Raw genomic sequence first — 21,815 nt, 5'->3', positions numbered from 1 at the left:
GTAATGCTTCAAACTGTGTTGGTCTCTGTAAAAGTCGCAAAGAAGCCATGATTATTTCTAATCGATGCAATACTTCCAACCTAAAGGTAACATAACGGGGAAAGATCAATTCTTCATTTCCCTCTGTCATTTTACACCAATTCTCAAGCCACAGTATAGTATGCAACCCTACATTCATAGCTATGTAATGAGCTGGGGTGTCCTCGGGCGGAGCTTCCTCTCCCCCCCCCCCCCGAGTAAACACCCTTTTGTCTCCTCTATGCATATCTCGTAAAACTTTAAAACACTTCATGATGGAATCACCTTCCTCCTTTTACAGCACACTTTACTTCCTGATGACTATCCACCAATACCAGTGCGGCTTCACACCAACCGACCTATCGCAGCGCGGCACCCTCTGACATCACCTTTCCTCCGCTCGCAGCAATTCCCCTCCTTTTCAATTTCTCATACTCACTCACACGTCCCTTTCATACGCTGAAATAACCGCTTGTTCATAAAACGACCAAACAAGTTACTTCTCTGACTGTACGTCCACAGTCTCGTGTAATTGTCTACCTCAATCTGGCAACTGTCTCTTCGCGAATGACCGGACAATCACCTCAGCTGATAGGTTTCAAACGCCCAATGTTCCACATACAGTGACGCACGACCAGCATTGTTTACTCACGCACTCACACATTTGCTCCCCCTATCTCGGTTTGGGTAGTTGATGATGTCTCACGACTTTCGTTTCGACAATTAGTCTCTGGGTGTCTTCTACACCACAATCTCCCAGGCTACTCGTCGAGCCTAAGAGTCCTGGGCTGCGCGCGCTCACAGCCTGATGTCACAATCACTCAACACTCACTCCAACTATGCAAGACATCACACCATCAAAACAATATCACAATCTAATAACACATAACCCTGTTCATACTCACTCTCCCATGAACTGCTGCTTTCGCCGCTCCGTCATTCACCGTCAGTTTCCATCAAACGCCATCGTTCTCCGCTGACAAACCTCCAGATAACCCTTGCTTGACCTCTATGGGCTCGGAATCTCTTATCCTACGCTAGATCTCCCCTTACTCTAGAGATAACCATCCTCTGCTACCAACTGATAACGCCGGATTCTTATCTAATCTTTTGTCCTACCTTCCAATCTTAAGAACCCTCTATGTACTGGATCTTTTTACCTGCTAAGAAGTGTAAAGAGGAGTGACTGGATTTACCACATAATTTAAGCTGTTCAATTATGTAATTCCAAAGGACCACGGACTCCGAATCAAAGGATAAAGGATTTATTACAAAGCCAAAAATAATTGAACATACAAGCACCTCAGCACGAGGTTAAGAAAATAAATGGGCACTAATATACACATAATCCTACGCAAGAGTCTCATCCGACTCAGAATAAAAATGAGTCAACTCTAAGAGCATCACGCATACGATAACTGCTCCAACCTCTATCTTAGTATTCATTAACCTAAAAGGAAAATCGATTAGTCTGTCCCTACACTATCGTTAGAGTGACATCCCTACGTAGCATTATTCCCAGGCAAGAGAAAAGAAAAGAAAAGGTGTCAGTGGATGCTCCTTCTCCTAACCTGCCCTCTCCCGTTCTCTCCTTCTTTAGCTCCCTAGTTCTGTCTCTCCTCCCTCGGGGCACTGTCCCTCATACAAAATCCCAAAACAGTAGAACACACCCTTGATACGCCCCTTCAGAGGCATATTCTTCTCATACTTTTCCATCGAAACTCTGACTTTGTCCAGCAACCATTTGGATGTCCTTGGGTCCCAGGCACCTTCTCCGCTGAAAGTATCATATCTGCATTCCTGTACACTCCCATGGCGGCTTCTCTTACCTTCCTAACTCCTAAAACAAAGGGTTATTCTGCCTAATGAGATGTGTGTCCTTGCGCCTGCAACAAGAACAATGTGAACAGAATAGCCTCGCACGCACACAAATCTGCTGGATACCTTCGAGTGAGAGCCTTCCCAAGGAAAATACATCTCAGGCCTATGAAAATTCAGCCAACATAAGAAATCACAAACAGGCCTTATCCTAAACGTGTATGCGATTAGGCCTTTACACATCTAAATCACGCATTAATAGCATTACATTCATAAACACCGTAGACATTACATTTTCTAAATGAATAAGCATACCTACATGTGCAGACCTTAATATGGTGCAAGTTTAGATCTAATGCATCACTGTATACGTTAACTAATTCATTATGCATCATCTAAAATAGATTTCAAACAAAGACTACATTGATCTTCATAATTTACATGGTTACATTTCTATTCACACTAATATATGCTGCATTAATACTACATTTCTGATGACTACAGTTTAATACTTTCCTTTAGAAATGCGGATGCTGACTATTGACGATTTTGATGCACCTCAACAACTTTCAGAATAACATGACGCTCTATCAAGCCTAATCCCCATATATATAATACTGACCCTACAGAGCCTTGTAAGCCTCAACAAGGTGAGGCATCAATGAAATATGTGTTTTCTGTTTCTTCTTTTCAGCTCCTTACATATATATATATATTCACTGAAAAAACCATAGGTTATAGACCATATATAGTTAGGAATTAGCATTTAAAAAACCTTATTTTACTCACACAAAACCATTGAAATTCCATATATAGTTAGTTGCACTAACTATATATCGCGCACCCGCAATCCACTGCTGATCATGTCACATATTACATCATTCATGACATGGTCAGTGACATCACTGATGACATCACTGATGACATCTCAAATGACATCACTGATGAGATCACTGATGACATCTCATTTGACATCAATGACCACATCACTGATGATATCATTCATGTGACAATACAATGCATCTCCTCACATTTTAATATAACCTCTGTTTCACCCAGTGTTAAATACAGAGTATAATTTTTGAAACCATTGACACACCAATACTAGTTACTACATACGTACTCACTGATTCCTACGTCTACACACACATTCACTCATTCACCCATACAATCATTCATACATACAATCACTCATCTTTACAACACTATCATATGCACTCATACACCTATACAGACACTCACACTCTGCCACTCATCCATGGAGTTACTCACACACCTAGTCAGTCCTGTAAAGAATCAATCACACTTCCATTTTCTTGTCTATACAGTTAAACATAGAGCACCTTACATTTTCAAACATATACTAACACATACTTACTTTCTTATACAATCATTGATACAAGTACACATTGATCTGCACAGAGTCACACACCTCCCAGCCAGCCACACACACACTCAGTCTCCCCTACAAATACTTGGACAATCAATCAATAACCCATATAGTTAATCATATAGCTACTGATCAACACATGCAGCAGTTTACAGAACAACAGACATAATGATGCACAAATTAAGACAGTTTAGTCACTAACCCATGCACTCAGAGAGACACATTTAATCACTCACTCATACATTCAGTCATGCACCTACTAAATCCTTCGTCCAGACACTTATACATCTACTCATTCTTCAATATGTAAAACATATTTAAACTTTACAGAAACACACAGTCACTGGATGATGTCATCAGTGATCTCATCAGTGATGTCATTTGAGATGTCATCAGTGATGTCATCAGTGATGTCACTGACCATGTCATGAATGATGTAATATGTGACATGATCAGCAGTGGATTGCGGGTGCGCGATATATAGTTAGTGCAACTAACTATATATGGAATTTCAATGGTTTTGTGTGAGTAAAATAAGGTTTTTTAAATGCTAATTCCTAACTATATATGGTCTATAACCTATGGTTTTTTCAGTGAATTTTCAAGGTTTTGTAAATGCTAATTCCTAACTATATATGGTCTATAACCTATGGTTTTTTCAGTGAATTTCAATGGTTTTTTAATAGCAAATATCATAAGCTGTCGAATGTCAAGTACGTGGTAAGTGAAAACATTTTCGTGTTTATGCACACTGATCTGCTTTGAATGGTGCCCCCCCCCTCATTTCTATTAGGAGTACTCTCTCTTTGCACATAGTGAAGGGTAGTTAACGCAGGCCTTTGCCCCCGTTGTAATACGTCGTGCCTGCTTCTCTCTCCATTTGATTGATTGTTATCCAAGTATTTACTGTTTTAGAATTGGTTCTCTTTGGTTCATTCTCTATTTACAAACAAACACAGAGTCGCAATACTCTGTTTAGTCTTCGCAGATAACGAAAAATCGTGTAAAAAAAAAGAAAAGGAATCGAGCAAAATCAGTAGGCCACTAATGGGATCTCTTTTTGACCTCGCTAAAATAGAAACATTAGGAACAACCACTCATGACAAATACAAAACTAGTGAGATGAACTGAACTCCACACAATGATGGCTGCAAAACAGCTTGGCTCCGCCACCCACCCCGCCCAAAATAACGATAAAGAGCGGCTGCCATGATTGGTTGCGGAATGGCCACGACGGAGCTACGAAATGGTGCTGCTCTCATGCTAACCCCAGCTTCAGTCTGAATATCCAGAAACACTGTAGACTACCAATTCGATCAGTTCCGGTAGCGCCCCAATGTAACCCGGTAGAGAAGAACTAGCCCTCCCCTCTTTGACTGATGGTTCTTGTTGCCTGTCCCTTCTGTTGTCATTTAACAGAACTATTTAGCCTGCTGAAAGGGGTTGTGTTCCAACCGCTGGTTGGTGGAGACATTTTGACTATATTCTGGACCTGCGTTGTCGCGTAATGCGTCATATGACGCGCCGCGTTAGCGCATCCGGAAGTCATCCGGGGCGCGCAGCGCGTAACGTAAGCATAACAAGTCATGTGACTTGTTAATAAAACTTTTCATTGGTTCATTTTACTTTTCTTATTCTAATGATGAAAGGCTTGGTCATATGACCTAAAAATTACGCTTTTTATTACTTCCGAACATTATTTTTTCTTAAATATATGTTATAATGTTCCATGCTAATGTACTTTCCCGGAAAATTTACAACTGTCCTGCAAGTAAAATATATTCTTTTTTCAAGAAAAAGAGCGTTTCTTCGTCCCATGACGGAGCCGTTGAGCAAAAGAGGGTCGACCTGCTGTCTTAGTCGCCGATACGCCTGAATATGAGATTCTTATCGATCACTTTATGTTGCAGGAGTAGAAAACACAACAGCCCTTGACCATTTATCTTTACTGCGTTCCTTCGAATTATACCTTTTACCCTTCATGTAATTGGTCTGCTTTATTTCACTTGCCTTTTACTGATTCTAAAACAGTGACTATTATTAAAAACTTTACCAATGTATATACTACTACCATGTTTTCTTTTAAAAACCTTTATTGTGAAAATTTCATTATACAAATACGAGCCTATAACCACGTGGGCCGGCCACGGAGCAAACTGTAATCGTATATGATGAGTAGACATTTACACTGTAGAGGAACGTAACGGGCGGGCCATTAGGTTGCAAGAACTAAGGTGTCTAACAGTTACGGAATCGGTGGACGTACATTTTATAATTAAAATACGACAGGGCCAGTTACAATAAAATTATCTAGATATACATTTGCGGGCAAGTACCATGGGTGACGTTAATTCGAACTTTCAATAGTACAGTAATCAATAACACATCAGAACTTAATATCAATAGGGATGTCGAAATATTCAATCAATTCTCGTCCCCGCCCGCCATGTGCTTCAAAACTGCATACGTATCTCGTGATTTCAAGGTTCTGCAACCAGTACACAACAAGGAGTTACGAGTCCCATTTATTCCGGCGCCATTTTGGGCGAGGACGGGCAGGTCCAGGATATAGTCAAAATGTCTCTACCAACCATCGACTATGATGATGTTCATATGCTGTATTTATTAGAGTAACACTCATCTGTCCACATGAAATTAATTTGCCACAATCTAAACATGCCATTTTAATCTTTCCAAAGTTCTTCTAAATATTTGGGACCGTTTCCCTTGCCTCTGATGCTGTCAGTGCCACTTCTTTGATGAATGTACTAGCAGGTCAGGGGTTCTCCTCCAAATCTCTCTTTTATGCAGCACTATAATTAATTGGTGCCACCTCTCCATATGACGATGCATGGTATAGTTACCATAACTATATTTTTTTTCGGTTCCTCTGGAGAGTTCATCGTGGCAGATGAAGCGTGTAACGTACCGGGCATTTACCTTTTTTTGCATGTACAGGAAAGGAAAAAAAAAAATCGAGCGTCCGAGTTCTAAGGTGTCCCAGGGCCATTTTAGTGGACCAGGCCCAAATCCAAAGAACAGGCCGCCATTTTGAGAGTCCTGTTGCAGCCACCTGTCGCTGTAGCATCAAGAGCAACCGAAACTCAGCTGAATGGCAACTGAAACGGTAAAGGGGCGCCCCACTACAGCAGACGAGCCTCCACCTAGGAAGGCCCGTTCACGCCGCCTCCCCCCCCCCCCCTTCGGGCACCCCACGCCGTTATTCGGAGCAGTATTGTAGGATGGCCACACCAGTGCGGCATCTTGCTAGACATCACCTCGGTGGTAACCGAATCTCAGCCCCTTGTGGTGTCTCCTCTTCAGAAAATATTCTTGCGCTACCTTTGCCCCATTCACACATCGGTCCGCTACTGACGCCATCTCACAGGCTAATGGGGCGCCCCACGCCGAGTTTCAGCATTGTAGGATGACCACACCAGTACAGCAACTTGCTAGACATCACCTCGGTGCCATCCGGATCTCGGCGCCCCACTGCAGATGAAGTACCTCTCAACTATGAAACCACCACGGTGACATCCGGATCTTGGCGCCTTGTGCTGGTTCCGGCCTATTCACACATCGGTCCGCTACTGACGCCATCTCACAGGCTAATGGGGCGCCCCACGCCGAGTTTCAGCATTGTAGGATGACCACACCAGTACAGCAACTTGCTAGACATCACCTCGGTGCCATCCGGATCTTGGCATCTCAACGCCTAGTGGTATCTTCCATACAGAAAATATTGTTGCGCTGCCTTTGGCCCCATTCGCACATCGGTCTGCAACTGACACCATCTCACAGGCCAACAGGGCACCCCACGCCGACTTTTACCATTGTAGGATGGCCACACCAGTACAGCAACTTGCTAGACATCACCTCGGTGCCATCCGGATCTTGGCATCTCAGCGCCTTGTGGTGTCAGTCAGAAAATATTGCTGCGCTGCCTTTGGCCCCATTCGCACATCGGTCCGCTACTGACACCATCTCACAGGCCAACAGGGCGCCCCACGCCGACTTTTACCATTGTAGGATGGCCACACCAGTGCCACAACTTGCTAGACACCACCTCGGTGCCATCCGGATCTTGGCATCTCAGCGCCTTGTGGTGTCTTCTATTCCGAAAATATTGTTGCGCTGCCTTTGGCCCCATTCGCACATCGGTCCGCTACTGACGCCATCTCACAGGCCAACGGGGCGCCCCACGCCGACTTTTACCATTGTAGGATTGCCACACCAGTGCGGCAACTTACTAGACACCACCTCGGTGCCATCCGGATCTTGGCATCTCAGCGCCTTGTGGTGTCTTCTATTCAGGAAATATTGTTGCGCTGCCTTCGGCCTATTCGCACATCGGTCCGCTACTGACGCCGCCTCACGTGCCAACGTATTTTCTCTGCATTTTATACCCTATGCCGCATAACAGGTCATGTGACTTGTTTATAAAACTTTTCATTGGTTCATTTTACTTTTGGTTTCCTAATGATGGAAGGCTTGATCATATGACCTAAAAACAACACTTTTCATTGGATGAAAACTTTTTTTTTTTCCCAAACGATGAAAGCCCCACCTTGTTTCTGGATGTTTCAGACTGAAGCTGGCGTCAGCATGAGAGCACCACCATCTCGTAGCTCCGTCGTGGTCATTCCGCGAGCAATCATGGCAGCCGCTCCCCACCAGAAGCCTACAGGAGTCGGGGGCCCCCAAAACTTTTGATGAATCCTCAAGGCGGAGGGGACGCTTTCGAGAATGGGGTCCAAGATCTAGCAGACAAGCGTCCGATTTCCAAGGTGTCCCAGGGCCATTTCAGTGGACCAGGCCCAAAAAGGAAACAGCCTGCCGCCATTTTGAGAGTCCTGTGACAGCCGCCTATCGCTGCACCGCAAGAGTGGGCGCAACTCAGCTGAATTGCGGCTTTTGACACAGTGGACCAAAAGCGGACGGAATGGCAACTGAAACGGTAAAGGGGCGCCCCACTACAACAGATGAGACTCCACCTGGAGAGGCCCGTTCACGCCGCCTCCCCCGGGGCGCCCCACGCCGTTATTCGGAGCAGCATTGTAGGATACCAAAACCAGTGCGGCAACTTACTGGACATCACCTTGGTGCCATCGTTCTGCTGCCTTGGAACTATTCGCACAACAGTTTGCTACTGATGACCCACCCCCCGCGACGCCCCACGCCAGAAATCTGGACGTTGTGCTGCGTTGGGACTATTCGCACAGCCGACCGCTACTTCGTTGTTTTTCCCTAAAAATGTTTATATGTTATTACTGTTTTTGTTTTCTTGCATATATTTATAAGTTATTAAAGTTTTATAATCTTACTACTTTGTTGGAGTGCTATATATTTTTAATGTGACACATAATTGTAAAAACTTTGATGTACAAAGAGTCATCCCTGGAATCTTCCGCTTCAGGCTCGGTCCCCTCCCCAATCACAATACAGGATGGTTTTCAGATAATAGGAACGCTTCTGCTGTGACGGATCTCATCGAGTGTGGGCCTTGATCTACTATAACTCCTTTGAAGAGGGGTGATTCTTTACAGCTGGGGCCATAAACTACATCTGCAGGGCTAGCTGATACCCTAGGACCGGCCTGGACAATCGGACACAGAGGAAAAGGAGTGTCAGAGGGTGCGGTAGTGAATAGGGCGAAAGGGAGGTGTCGGGCGGGCACAGGGTGTGATTCTCAGGGAAGAGCAGCGCAGATGGGGGGAGGTTTATTACCCATGCATAAGACAGAGAGCGGGGGTGACCACTGCCTGGGGGAGATGCTTGCGAGGGTGGGGAGTCATGCTAAGGATCGACAGCGTGCACAGAGTGGGTCTGGTCAAGGCATCTAAAATGACTGCCGTGCACGACAAAAGTGTGGCATTTGAAAAAAGGCAAGATGGCGCAGACAATGTTTTTCAACACTTCCTGATTTCCTTCGAATCGAACGTTAACAGACGTTGGGGCATATTACCAAAGTTAAGCGATATTTATCCCTAACGATGCTTAGCAACGATTTTTTTACCGCTAAGCATCGTCAGAAATTATCGCAGATAAACCTTGCTATTATCAAGGTTTATCGCAAATACGATAAAAAACGACCGCAATGCATTAATATCGCTGAAAACTCAGCGATATTCATGCATTACCGAGCTAATGCTCTTAGCCATGTTATCCACCTCCAATTGGATAACATGCCTTAGAACTGCTCAGGGCAGGTGCTAGCTTTTGGAGATATTCGCGCTTATCGCGAATATTTCCAAAAGTTGATAATAGGGATAGCGATGTTAGCGACTGTTTCCAGTCGCTAACATCTTGGCATGCCCACTTTGCATGTCATTAGTGATAAATATCACTCACATGCAAAGTGGGGCCCAAGATGGTCGCTATCTCCTACTAGCCGTCGCTAACTGGTGTTAGCAACAGCTAGGTAATACAGATATAATTTTATCTCCGCGAAGCGGAGCGCTGTTACAGATATATATCTTTTTTTGAACGTTAATTTCTCAAAATCCACTGGAGCACATATATTGAGACCTAGCAAAGGCACATCGGACTACCAGTCCCTACAATTTTGCCAAGTTTCGTGCAAATCCATTCAGCCGTTCGATTATTATTATTTTATTTTTTTTTGCCTCGCGGGGCCCTTTTAAAACCTCCACATCAAACCTAAGAGGTCAAGGAGGATCTACTATGCCCCCTTATGGTCATTTGCCCCTTCGCTTTGGCCTCCTCTTGTCTCTCGATCCTACCGAGAGACAAGATGGCGGCCGCTACGGACTGTTTGCAATGTTTACAGACGCCGGAGAACCAATCAGCTTCGCAAACCTCCGTTACGCGAAGCGGAGCGCTGTTACAGATATATATCTTTTTTTGAACGTTAATTTCTCAAAATCCACTGGAGCACATATATTGAGACCTAGCAAAGGCACATCGGGCTACCAGTCCCTAATATTTTACCAAGTTTCGTGCAAATCCATTCAGCCGTTCGATTATTATTATAATTTTTTTTTTTTGCCCCGCGGGGCCCTTTTAAAACCTCCACATCAAACCTAGGGGGTCAGCGAGGATCTACTATGCCCCCTTATGGTCATTTGCCCCTTCGCTTTGGCCTCCTCTTGTCTCTCGATCCTACCGAGAGACAAGATGGCGGCCGCTACGGACTGTTTGGAATGTTTACAGACGCCGGAGAACCAATCAGCTTCGCTTCACAAAGCTCCGTTGCGCGAAAAGTACGCGAACTGGAGCGCTGCCCGGTCCGCTGTTACAGATATATATCTTTTTTTGAACGTTAATTTCTCAAAATCCACTGAAGCACATATATTGAGACCTACAAAAGGCACATCGGGCTACCAGTCCCTACAATTTTGCCAAGTTTCGTGCAAATCCATTCAGCCGTTCGGGCTAAAAGTGAGGCCAACCGCCCTATGGAAAACTCAATGTTAAAAACACGTTTTGGGACCCCCCTTTTTTCTCGGCCCCCCTTGACGAACCCCCCCCAAATTTTCAAGGGCTGCTCAGAAACAAAATGTGCCATTTTCCTGAAAATTTCAGCCAATTCCGTCCACAAACGCCAAAGTTATTAGACATAGAATTTTCAAAAATCCCATAGGGAAAAAATCCTAACTATATATACCTACTGGCGACCGCCAGTAGGTAATATATATATATGTACATACACACACACACTCTCTCTCTCTCTCTCTCTCCCCTTAAACTTATCGATTTCAGCCCCCAGTCATTATATCATCACTGTTTATTTTTGGGAGGAGCCTTGTAACTGGGTGGATCGTGATACAAAGTGAAGCAAGTTACACCTTAAAACTCTCATGTGCCTGAAACATTGAGGTTGAAAACATTCTCTGTGATGTCCTACGGACCTGGAATTGTGGTAACTGGCACTCTTTTCCCATGCTGCATATACCGATCACAGTTTACACTTCAAAGAGTGCGCTTTACAAATGATTGATTGAAAGACGAAAAGACACTGCTCACTATCTGGCTCTGTGGCAACTGATTCAGTCCTGCTCATAACTTTGTTTAACCAGCGCATCAATAGCAACAGCAGCGTAGTAAAATTGAAGATAAGCAGAATGAGCGGTCCGGAGAACAAAAGGTCAGTGATAGACAGAGATGAGAACGCACTAGGAGTGGACCAGCAAGCTTTCGACTTTTGCTTCCCAGGAAATCGGTTGCAACCTCACAACAAAGTAACCATGATGCAGAAAAAGTTACAATAAAAGAAGGAACATCAGAAAGGGTGGCAGACATGTAACATCTTCAAAATGAATCTGCAAGTCACAAACATAGGATTTCATGATATACCTTGATTGACAGTGAACACTGATACCTCATCTAAGGTTCCTTGTCTTATGAGTTGTGGCCCGAAGAATGCAGTAGAGCAATACAATTCACCTCTCCACCACTCACCCTCTACTTCATCAACATGCTTTGAGGCAGCCCTATTCCCTTGCCATTTGGCATAAGATCATGGGTGGAATTGTGTGCCATTTTGATTATATGATGTTGAAAGTTGTACTTCTGTAGAAATAAAACCAAATAAATTGCCTTTGCTTACGTTTGCCTTCAGTTTTGCACGTTCTGAGTCAACGGTTTTCTTTACTCAAAATCATTTTTGTTCTCAAGTCCCTGAATTGTGCGGATAGCTAAGAATTTTTTAGGAGGAGACGGATTGCTGGTGGTACTGATATTTTTTCTTCTTGGGTACATTAAATGAACAGAATCACAATTGGTATCACAGACAAGTGGATCCAGTGTTTCTTGTTAGCAGCCTTTAAGAAACTCTCAGTGGTGCTGGAAACTGAACGTAAGAAAGCATCATGCATACATTCTGCACAGAAAAGATCTAGTTGACAACTAGACTTTCTTCCCGTTTGACATTTTTACATTACTTTTATCTCTTAGCTGTCGATTCCCAGGACAAATAAGTGTTGTTGTTTTATTTACTATGAGTTGGCCATGAGGGAGGGTGAGGAGTAAGTCATATTAGGTAGTCAAGGGGATGGAAGCACAGAACATGAGACATTTTCACAATACTCTGGTGGGACATTGAAAGAAAGTGCAAAGATGACTGAGGCGTTTTCAAAATCATCACAGGTTAGATAGGTTGTATGCATAAGCATAAGGACCAAAAGAGAGGTTGCATATGGGACACCCTTGGCAGCTAAACTGTTTGGGCTTATGGCCACCATCAAAGTTTCACAGAGACATGAATCTATAACAGTAGACAGTTACACCAATATTCTAGGCTGTTTTGGGTAGTTTGTACAATTCTGTGACAGGAGTTGATCTTCTTGTCTAATGTGCAAGCTACTTGACTACTTATGCGCCAGCGGCTCAACGGACTAATGTATCCCCTGGAGGGATCGGAATTTGACCTCATGTTCATGGATTGGAACTGCGGTGAGTCCTCTAAGCCTTTCTTCTTCTTGAGATATGTAAAATGAAAACTATTGAGTTGAATAAGCATCTGCTATTGAGCACAGAGCAAAATCCTCTTGCAAATGTGTGCTTTACACATACACACTGTCGTACTCTCTTGCAATATTTGATCATTTCCTTGTCATCTCTGATTGCTGTTCCTCTTGGAATTGATTAGTTTTAATTTATTAAACTTGTGTATATTCAATTGTCCAAAATGACGTTTTTATGTTTCTATATGCATTTTCCTCAATACTATAGTAAATGTAAAGGCATATAACTCGGGAACTATACAGAGCAGAAAATAGTGTCTGGAGCAAATGTATTTAACTTTAGAAACAGATCAACACTACATTTTGTACCTTGCCTTGGACAATAGAATAAATACGAGTTCAAAAAAATGTATTCCTTACTTCTCCTACCAATGTTGCTTATGAAAATTTGGATAGAAAGGCAACACCTAATAGGAAACCATATGTAGGAGCACCATTACTTAAGAAGGTAGCAGGCAATGGTAGTGAGGGCCTACACCAAACTACAGCCTTATTTAAAAACAATAATCAGAAAAATCCTCTTGGAATCAAGTTTAAATTCTCCTTATGGTGCCATGATGCGTGATTTCAACCTTAACGGGCCCTCCTCAGTTTCTCATCCATTTATGTGCTGAACTGGCTTTTGGCTGATATCAAGGGGAGTTCTGTTCACTTGTTCACTGTGCCTGTAAATGCGTCTGTGTGCAAATCCACCTAAAAAAGTGCTCTTCAGTGCCCTAGCTAAAGGGTCAATACTTTATTTTGCCAATGTATTTTTCCTTTCCTCAAAATTTTAACATTTCTGTCTTGTTCGTGTTTGCGGCATGTGAGTCTCATGTCTGTGGGCTATTCTCAGTACTGTTCCATTCCCTGCCCAGTCCAAAGGCTGGACGGTTTAATTTGTTTTGAAATGTTGGTATTGCCTTGTTTATTTTCCTACGTACAAGTTGTTTTCCTGGTGTGCATGACTTGCACTAACATGATCCATTTCATTCTGATAAAGTGAATGATTGCTTGTTTTAGGGGTAATCTAATACTCTGCTGGCAATCTAGTGTTACATCACCCAAGTGCTACCTCCTATAAAGCGTAAGCCTTTCCTCTCCATGAATGTACAAGAGCATTTGGTTTAACATTGATCTAGCGCCAATGCCCAAAAAATTATCAGGGATCAATAATCAATAGTATCAAAACACAATGGCCCATACACATTCACCCAGAAACCCTGATGCGCTGGGGTCAATTTATACGTTCAACAATTGTTTACTTTTTACAGATTCAAATGAGACTTCTTTTAATGGCTAATCTTTAATATCAACTTTCCTTCTACTTGGTCGATGGACGAATAAGTTGAATAGTTGATGGCAATAATAACCACTAACTTACCAACCATTTAGTCAATAAAAAATGATCACGGACTCTCCATAAAGTTAATAATGAATTTTATTTCAAATATAAAGGGTTAATGCTCAATTGCATTTGGTCACCAATTACAAACACTGAATCTCATGAAAGGAGAAATTATATAAGAAATAGAAACTCATCTGAACTAAGCAATGACTTTATGCAATGAAGGAGTGCATAGACAGAGTAAGAGACAAAGGTTTCAGCATATATATATTTTTCCAAACATGGTATACCTAGCGGAGGAGATAGATGAAGAGACAATAGCTTCATCTTAATAATACGTATCAATACATCATTGACGGAGGGGATAGGTGAACAGACAAAAGTTTCAGAGACACAATACATCTATATGTAAAATTTCTGAGAACGAGTTAGGCTAAATACAAACCTATTGATCTGTAGGAAAACCATCCCCTCGGCCTAGGAAATGGCAGGGGTTCCCCAAAATAGAATCAAGGAACAAAGGGCATAAGGACAGGAACAGGACTCTCTGCAAAACAATGGACAGCTACGCATCTCCCCTCTTCTGTCCTGTTAGCCTAAGCTCCCACCACACCCCTAAAGGCACCCGAATTATACTCTAAATTTAACATGTCCATCCCACAATTGTTGCAAACTATCATCAAGCTCACACAGGGATTGTTGGGCTTGGGAGGTGAGTTGTCACACCATCATGATTTCACCTTTAATTCAACAACTTCATTGTGTTATATTAGTTCCCAGGGTCTGACACTTAGTCCGTTCTCACGTTCCCCACATAAGATACACATTTTAACATTTTCTTTCCACAAATTAGCTTCATCTGCAGCGTGCATCTCCGGTCCCATGCCTGGGTACAATAATTGGCAGTCGCCTGACACTCTGGCCTTCACCCTTTTCATGTCATCCACAGTGCAGTGCGTCTTGTCTTGCCTCATGACAGAAAGGACTCACTCCTTGAAGCTCTCCCTCCCACATTAGCTAAATTTATAAAGATGGCTGCTTCATCCACCACACTAAAATAAATAAAAATGAACATTTATTAATTATATGACAATGAAACCTTCACTGTTTACCACCCATCTTGCACTATTCCCAATTAATGTTAATTAGCATAAGCTTAGTGCAAAAGTGGCATTAATTATTACTTTAAAGCAGGATGCAACATGCAAAATACTGATGCACATGTAGCCTATTCATGCAATTTCTTCGTTTTATTTCAAAGCACAAAGGTTATTACTCTATTATTTTTTTAGGTGTTAGTTCACACATGCGCAAAGCAGTTCCCTTGTGTTCATGTTGGGTGTACGTTAGTTTTACTACAATTACTTACTGTTAGTACGTATTATGGGGGTATAAATTCGAGCAGGTTTCATTTTTGCGAAACCCTGCTCCATCAACACCATAGCCAGTCACTGTTTCCACTAATTACTGGTGACTTGCTTTACTCCTAGTTCTAGTCTTCATTGTCATTCTCCTTTCGCTCTGCTGTGTTCTGAGACGGTCAGTAGCTTCAGTCTGTTTGGGTTTGGTTAGCCTAAGGGGAATTCTGGACAGGACTGAAACTTGTATAACGCACAATATGAGAGAAGCTTTATAGCACAGACTAGTGGTTGTGAAAAATGACTGCAATAAGTGTATGTGTACTGCAGTGTATAGGCAGCACTCCAGGAGGCAAAATTATATTGAATGGAGCAGAATGTTTTGTCTTCCTTATTCTGGTAGTTCAAGTTGGAGACCGGCGTGACACTCATTTTCAAACAAGCATTTGTAATGCAATAGGTCTTGCATTTGCAAGAGTTTAAGCCAGTGCTTAATTTGAGCCAGTGCTTTCTGGTGCTCCGCACCAGCACTTAATTTACAGGGCCGGGGCTACAATTTCTGACCCTGCAGGTGGTGGTTTCAATATTAATTGTTCAATTATAAAATAAAATAAATAACATACCTTGCATGGTGACTGGATGCTATTTGTTCATAGGCAGGCCAGGGTATGCCTGTCCAGGCAGACATGATTGTGTATCACCACGTTCGTGATGATTTCATCACACCTGGTAGTCAAGTATCCAAGAAGTCATCTTCAAACAATAGCTTGCTTTCTATTCCTTGAGTCTGCTACACCCGGCCACTGCTGAGTCTAAGCCTCCCATTAGATAATTGGAGCTGGGGGCTGGCTCGTGATGGAGTTGAGGCAAGGAAGCTCAAGAGCGCATTTGGAACTTGAGAGTGAGGGCTCATCATGAGGAAGAATAAATGAAAGTAAGTGTGGACTTTCTTCTTGCTGCGCAGGCAGAGTAGCATAACCTGCTGCCCTGCATTGCTTCTAAATCTTCAACATGCTCTATGCGGCCCGCTGCAACTTTTTTCCGACATGGCGTCACCTGTAGTATCGGTGCTGCTCCCTCCCAGCATGCTAATTACTAAGCGTGCGTGAATCCTAGGCGCCACAGCCATACTCACCAGCATTGGCAGCATTACGGCCGGCGACAATGCTTGTGCTGTAGCACAGTATCAGGCAGGGTCACAGCAAGCTGAGCAGTGGATACCGATGTCGTCGTCATCCCTGGACCTACTAATTACAGGCAGCACTAGCAGTGACATGACCTGCTGTGCTTGGGCAGCCGCCTGTTCCGCAGTAAACCCAGTCGTACTGCACTGATTATTATATGCGAAAAAAGCATTTTCATTTGGTGTACATTTTGTTTTTGCACTGGGTATAGGTAGGAAAGTAACATCCATGTGATATTCCTCTTCTTTAGGAGTGACAACAACAAGAAAACACTGAGTTCACAATAGAAGGGGACATGTACAGGTTGGAGACAGGGGTGACAGCAGCAGTGTTCTAGATGAGAGAGAATATGAATAAGAAGAAAAAGGGAGGTCTCCTAGCAAATCCAATCAGGGACGAGGAGTAGTACACGAAAAATATACATGGGTCCCTAGTTAGCCAAAGCATTTGGAGAAAGGGGTGCTTACTACAAGTTAATGCAGAAGGGGGGAAACATTGCTAGCCCTTAAATGCCATAACCACACGAATAATAAAACACAATAATAAAGGATAAAAGTCATGAAACAGCTATAAAATGATGTATAGAAAATTGTACAATTTTTATCCAATAGTTACATATACATAAAAAAACTTTTTGGTGCCATAAAAACAGTTAAAAATGTACACATGTACATAGAAATAATGCATAAAAATTCATGAACACAAGTTGTCGACGATTAAACTAAGCCAATATCGGGAGGACCAGAGGATCCAGGCAACTACGAGTAATTCTAATTAGATGCCAGTGGTTATAATCAAGACACCGCAACTATCATCATATCAACGGTGGCTCCCTCCACTCTCATACACTGTTCCTAACGGCAAGGATACCAAGAATCCTCCACCAAATTACCAATTGAGAAGGTAATAGGAACTAGCAGCAAGTAAAGCGATAGTGGCTTGTGTGTATGACTTAACAACACACTTCGAGCATTTTAAGAAGTTCCCAACCGTTTGGAGAAACCATACCATCCTATAAAGTGACTGAAAGGATCAACGAAGAATCATACAGAGAGGATTGATTTATTCCCCTTATAAGAATTTTGTCCTGATGAAGGTCACATCATAATACCGAAACGCTGCGTCGACAACTTGTGTTCATGAATTTTTATGCATTATTTCTATGTACATGTGTACATTTTTAACTGTTTTTATTGCACCAAAAAGTTTTTTTATGTATATGTAACTATTGGATTAAAATTGTACAATTTTCTATACATCATTTTATAGTTGTTTCATGACTTTTTTCCTTTATTATTGTGTTTTATTATTCGTATGGTTATGGCATTTAAGGGCTAGCAATGTTTCCCCCCTTCTGCATTAACTTGTAGTAAGCACCCCTTTCTCCAAATTCTTTGGCTAACTAGGGACCCTAGATGAGAGAGAGCAAGAGTAAAGTGGAGAAAGAAACAACAAGAGAGGAGAGAGATAAAACGGAGCAAGGTAGAAGAAAAGGAGGAGAGCAAATCAGAAACAAAGCGAAAGCAGACATGATGTGAAGAAGAGAGCAATAAGAAGAGAATAGATAAAATGAAAGGATGTAGAGGACAGGACAGAGAAAAAAAGCGGAGAAATGATTAAACAGAGACACAGCTAATCACTGCTAGATGAGTGATAATAAAGAGCCAAGATAAGTTCAAGTTCAAGTTCATGCATTTGTAAAGCGCACTACTCACCCAGAGGGTCTCAAGGCGCTGAAGGGAGGGGTTTTACTTTTTATCGAATAGCCATGTTTTCAGTTCTTTTCTGAAGGAGATGTGATTCTGAGTACGGCGGAGGTGGGTGGGGAGTGAGTTCCAGGTCTTGGCAGCCAGGAAGGAGAAGGATCTGCCACCCATGGTGGTCTTTCGGATGCGCGGGACTGCGGCGAGGGCTTGATTGGATGATCTTAGTTGGCGGGTGGGATGGTAGAAGGACAGTCGGGTGTTGAGGCATTCGGGTCCTAGATTATAAAGGGCCTTGTGTGCGTGGGTAAGAAGGCGGAAAGTAATTCTTTTGTTGACGGGAAGCCAGTGGAGGTTTTTTAAGTGACCGGTGATGTGCTCTTGGCGCGGGATGTCTAATATGAGTCTCGCTGATGCGTTTTGGATGCGCTGGAGCTTTTTCTGCAATTTTGTTGTAATTCCGGCGTAGAGTGTATTGCCATAGTCTAGTCGACTCGTGACCAGTGCATGGGTGACAGTCTTTCTTGTTTCGAGGGGGATCCAGCGGGAAATTTTTTTGAGAATGCGAAGGACGTTGAAGCAGGAGGACGATATGGCGTTGACTTGTCTGGACATAGAGAGGGAGGAGTCTAGAATGAAGCCAAGGTTATGTGCATGGTCTGTGGGTGTGGGCGCGGATCCCAAGGCTGAGGGCCACCAGGAGTCATCCCAAGCGGAGGGGGAGGATCCTAGGATGAGCACCTCCGTTTTGTCTGAGTTGAGTTTTAAGCGGCTCTGTTTCATCCATTCGGCTACTTCTTTCATACCTTTGTGGAGGTTGTGTTTGGCGGTGTTGGGGTCTTTGGTGAGGGAAAGGATTAGCTGGGTGTCGTCGGCGTAGGAGATGATGTTGAGGTTGTGTTGGCGTGCGATGGAGGCGAGGGGACTCATGTAGACGTTGAAGAGGGTGGGACTGAGTGAGGAGCCTTGAGGTACGCCGCAGATGACTTCGGTAGGCTCTGAGTAGAATGGGGAGAGTCGGACTCTCTGGGTTCTCCCGGTTAGGAACGAGATGATCCAGTCCAAGGCCTTTCCTTGTATGCCGATGTTGTTGAGGCGTTGTATGAGGGTGTTGTGACAGACAGTGTCGAAGGCGGCGGAGAGGTCGAGTAGAATGAGGGCCACTGTTTCACCGTTGTCCAAGAGTGCTCGGATGTCGTCGGTCGCTGCAATGAGGGCGGTTTCGGTGCTGTGTTTGGCTCGAAAGCCGTTCTGGGAGGGATCCAGGGAGTTGTTGGATTCGAGGAAGGCTGCTAGTTGGCTATTGACGGCTTTCTCGATGACTTTGGCCGGGAAAGGGAGGAGGGAAATGGGTCGGTAGTTTTTCAGATCTGAGGGGTCTGCTGTTGGTTTTTTCAGAAGGGCGCTGAGTTCGGCGTGTTTCCATGTTTCTGGAAAGGTGGCGGAGTCGAAGGAGCAGTTGATGACATCGCGGAGTTGGGGAGCGATGATGGAGTCAGCTTTGTTGAAGATGTAGTGGGGACAGGGGTCAGAAGGAGAGCCAGAGTGGATTGAGTTCATGAGGCGAATGGTGTCTTCAATGGTGATTGGGTTCCAGGAGTTGAGGTAGTTAGTTGGAGGGGTGGTGTCTGATGGGGGTGTGGTGAGTTGGTCCTTGGGAGTATTCTTGAAGCTGTTGTGGATGTCGGCAATTTTGTTGTAGAAAAAGGAGGATAGCGCATTGCAGAGGTCTTGGGAGTTAGTGATGTCGTTGGATGCTGTGGGAGGGTTGGTGAATTCTTTGACGATATTGAAGAGTTCCTTGCTGTTATGAGAATTGTTGTCGAGACGGTCCTTAAATGCTGATTTCTTGGCGGTTCGAATCAGTTGGTGGTGTATGCGGGTGGCTGTCTTGAGGGAGGCCATGTTGTCTGAGGTTGGTTCTTTTCTCCAATTCTTCTCCAGGGTACGGCATGTCTTCTTGGATTTTTTGAGGTCATCATTGAACCAGGGAGCTTTTTTGCTGGATGATTTCGACTGGTGTTTTTTATGGGGTGCTAGTTCGTCCGCACTGTGGGTGATCCATTGCCTGAGGTTGGTGGCCGCTAGGTCTGGGTCCGTTGCTAGGGTGGGAGTGTTTTGGCTGAGAGATGTGAGGAGTTGGTCGGTGGTGATTTTGTTCCAATTTCTTCGGGGAATGGGTTGTGGACGGTTGTGGGTCAGGGTTGTTTTGTAGCTGAAGTGAACACAGCTATGATCAGTCCAGTGGAGAGCTGTAGTATGATCGAAGGAGATGTGCTTGCTGGAGGTGAAGATAGGGTCGAGCGTGTGTCCGGCTATGTGAGTGGGGGTGTCAACAAGTTGTTTGAGTCCGAGATTGGCCATGTTGTCCAGAAGGGTGGTGGTGTTGTTGTCGAGAATGTTGTCAAAGTGGTAGTTGAGGTCTCCTAGAAGAATGTAGTTCTCGGAGGCGAGGGCGTGTGGGCTGACGAAGTCCGTGAAGTCGTCGCTGAATTGAGATCGGGTGCCTGGGGGCCTGTAAATGAGGGTTCCTCTAAGTGTGGTCCTGGGGTCGGAGTGGATCTGGAAGTGGAGGTGTTCGGCGGATGCAAGATTGGCGTCAGAGCTGGTTGTAATTTTGATGGTGTTTCTATGGACGATGGCGATGCCTCCTCCAGTTTGATCGGAGCGGTCTTTTCGAATGATCTTGTAAGTGTCCGGTATGGCTATGGCGATGTCGGGGGCAGAAGATGCATTCATCCATGTTTCAGTGAGGAAGGCGATGTCAGGTGACGCAGTGTCGATTAGGTCCCAGATAGAGGAGAGAGAGAGCAGAACATGGGTAAAAGTGAAGAGGAAAAAGGGCAATGGTAGAATGAATACAGGGCAAATCAGAAATAAAGGGAATAATGTAAAGCACCAGGTGTGACAAAGACGATAGAAAATTATTAGAGAGGTGAGAGGATAGACTCTTAGAGCAAAGACTTAGGGGACAGACAACAAAGCAAGGTTAGAAGATAGAGACTGAGGCAGAGCGAGTGGTGAAAGTGGGGGTTACCGGAGGTAGAAGTGGGCTGTGGCCTCCTTCTCAAAATGTTCGGCACCGGCCCCTCTGTTTTTTACAAATGAAACACTGGTTTAAGCTATTGGCATTGTAAGTGACAATTCCTTTTATGTATCTGTTTTGAGAATTAACACATAAGTAAAAGGCATTGTCACTTACATTGGCAATAGCTCAAACTCTTGTGAATGCGAGACCTATTTCACTTCAAAGAAGCGGCCGCCATTGTCCCGGCTGCTTGGAAAGTGAAAGCATGCATGGCACACTGAATGATGCAGGAAAGCATGTCATGCCTGCAGTATGAGAAACTTATTACCGAAAAAGATTGCTTACAGACTAAATAAGACATACTGTGTAATACCAGAAGTAAAAGGGCCAGTCCTCACGGGAGGTTACACATGAAGACAAAGCGATACTAAGGAAGGACTAACAAGCCTATTAACGAATCAGAAGTCATCATTTACAAAGGGCAATGACACAAGCACCAATGAA

General features: G+C 43.7%; 1 protein-coding gene across 1 annotated transcript in view; it reads left to right on the top strand.

Moving 5' to 3' along the window:
- LOC144797807 (dipeptidase 2-like) overlaps positions 1-21,815 on the top strand; it is a 516,642-nt gene that overhangs the window by 270,947 nt on the left and 223,880 nt on the right. The window lies entirely within an intron of this gene.

The sequence above is a fragment of the Lissotriton helveticus genome, chromosome 12, assembly GCF_964261635.1.
Source record: "Lissotriton helveticus chromosome 12, aLisHel1.1, whole genome shotgun sequence".
NCBI classification, from domain to species: Eukaryota; Metazoa; Chordata; class Amphibia; order Caudata; family Salamandridae; genus Lissotriton; species Lissotriton helveticus.
Note: the sequence above shows the minus strand (reverse complement) of the source record. Positions and strands in the feature narration are given on the sequence as shown.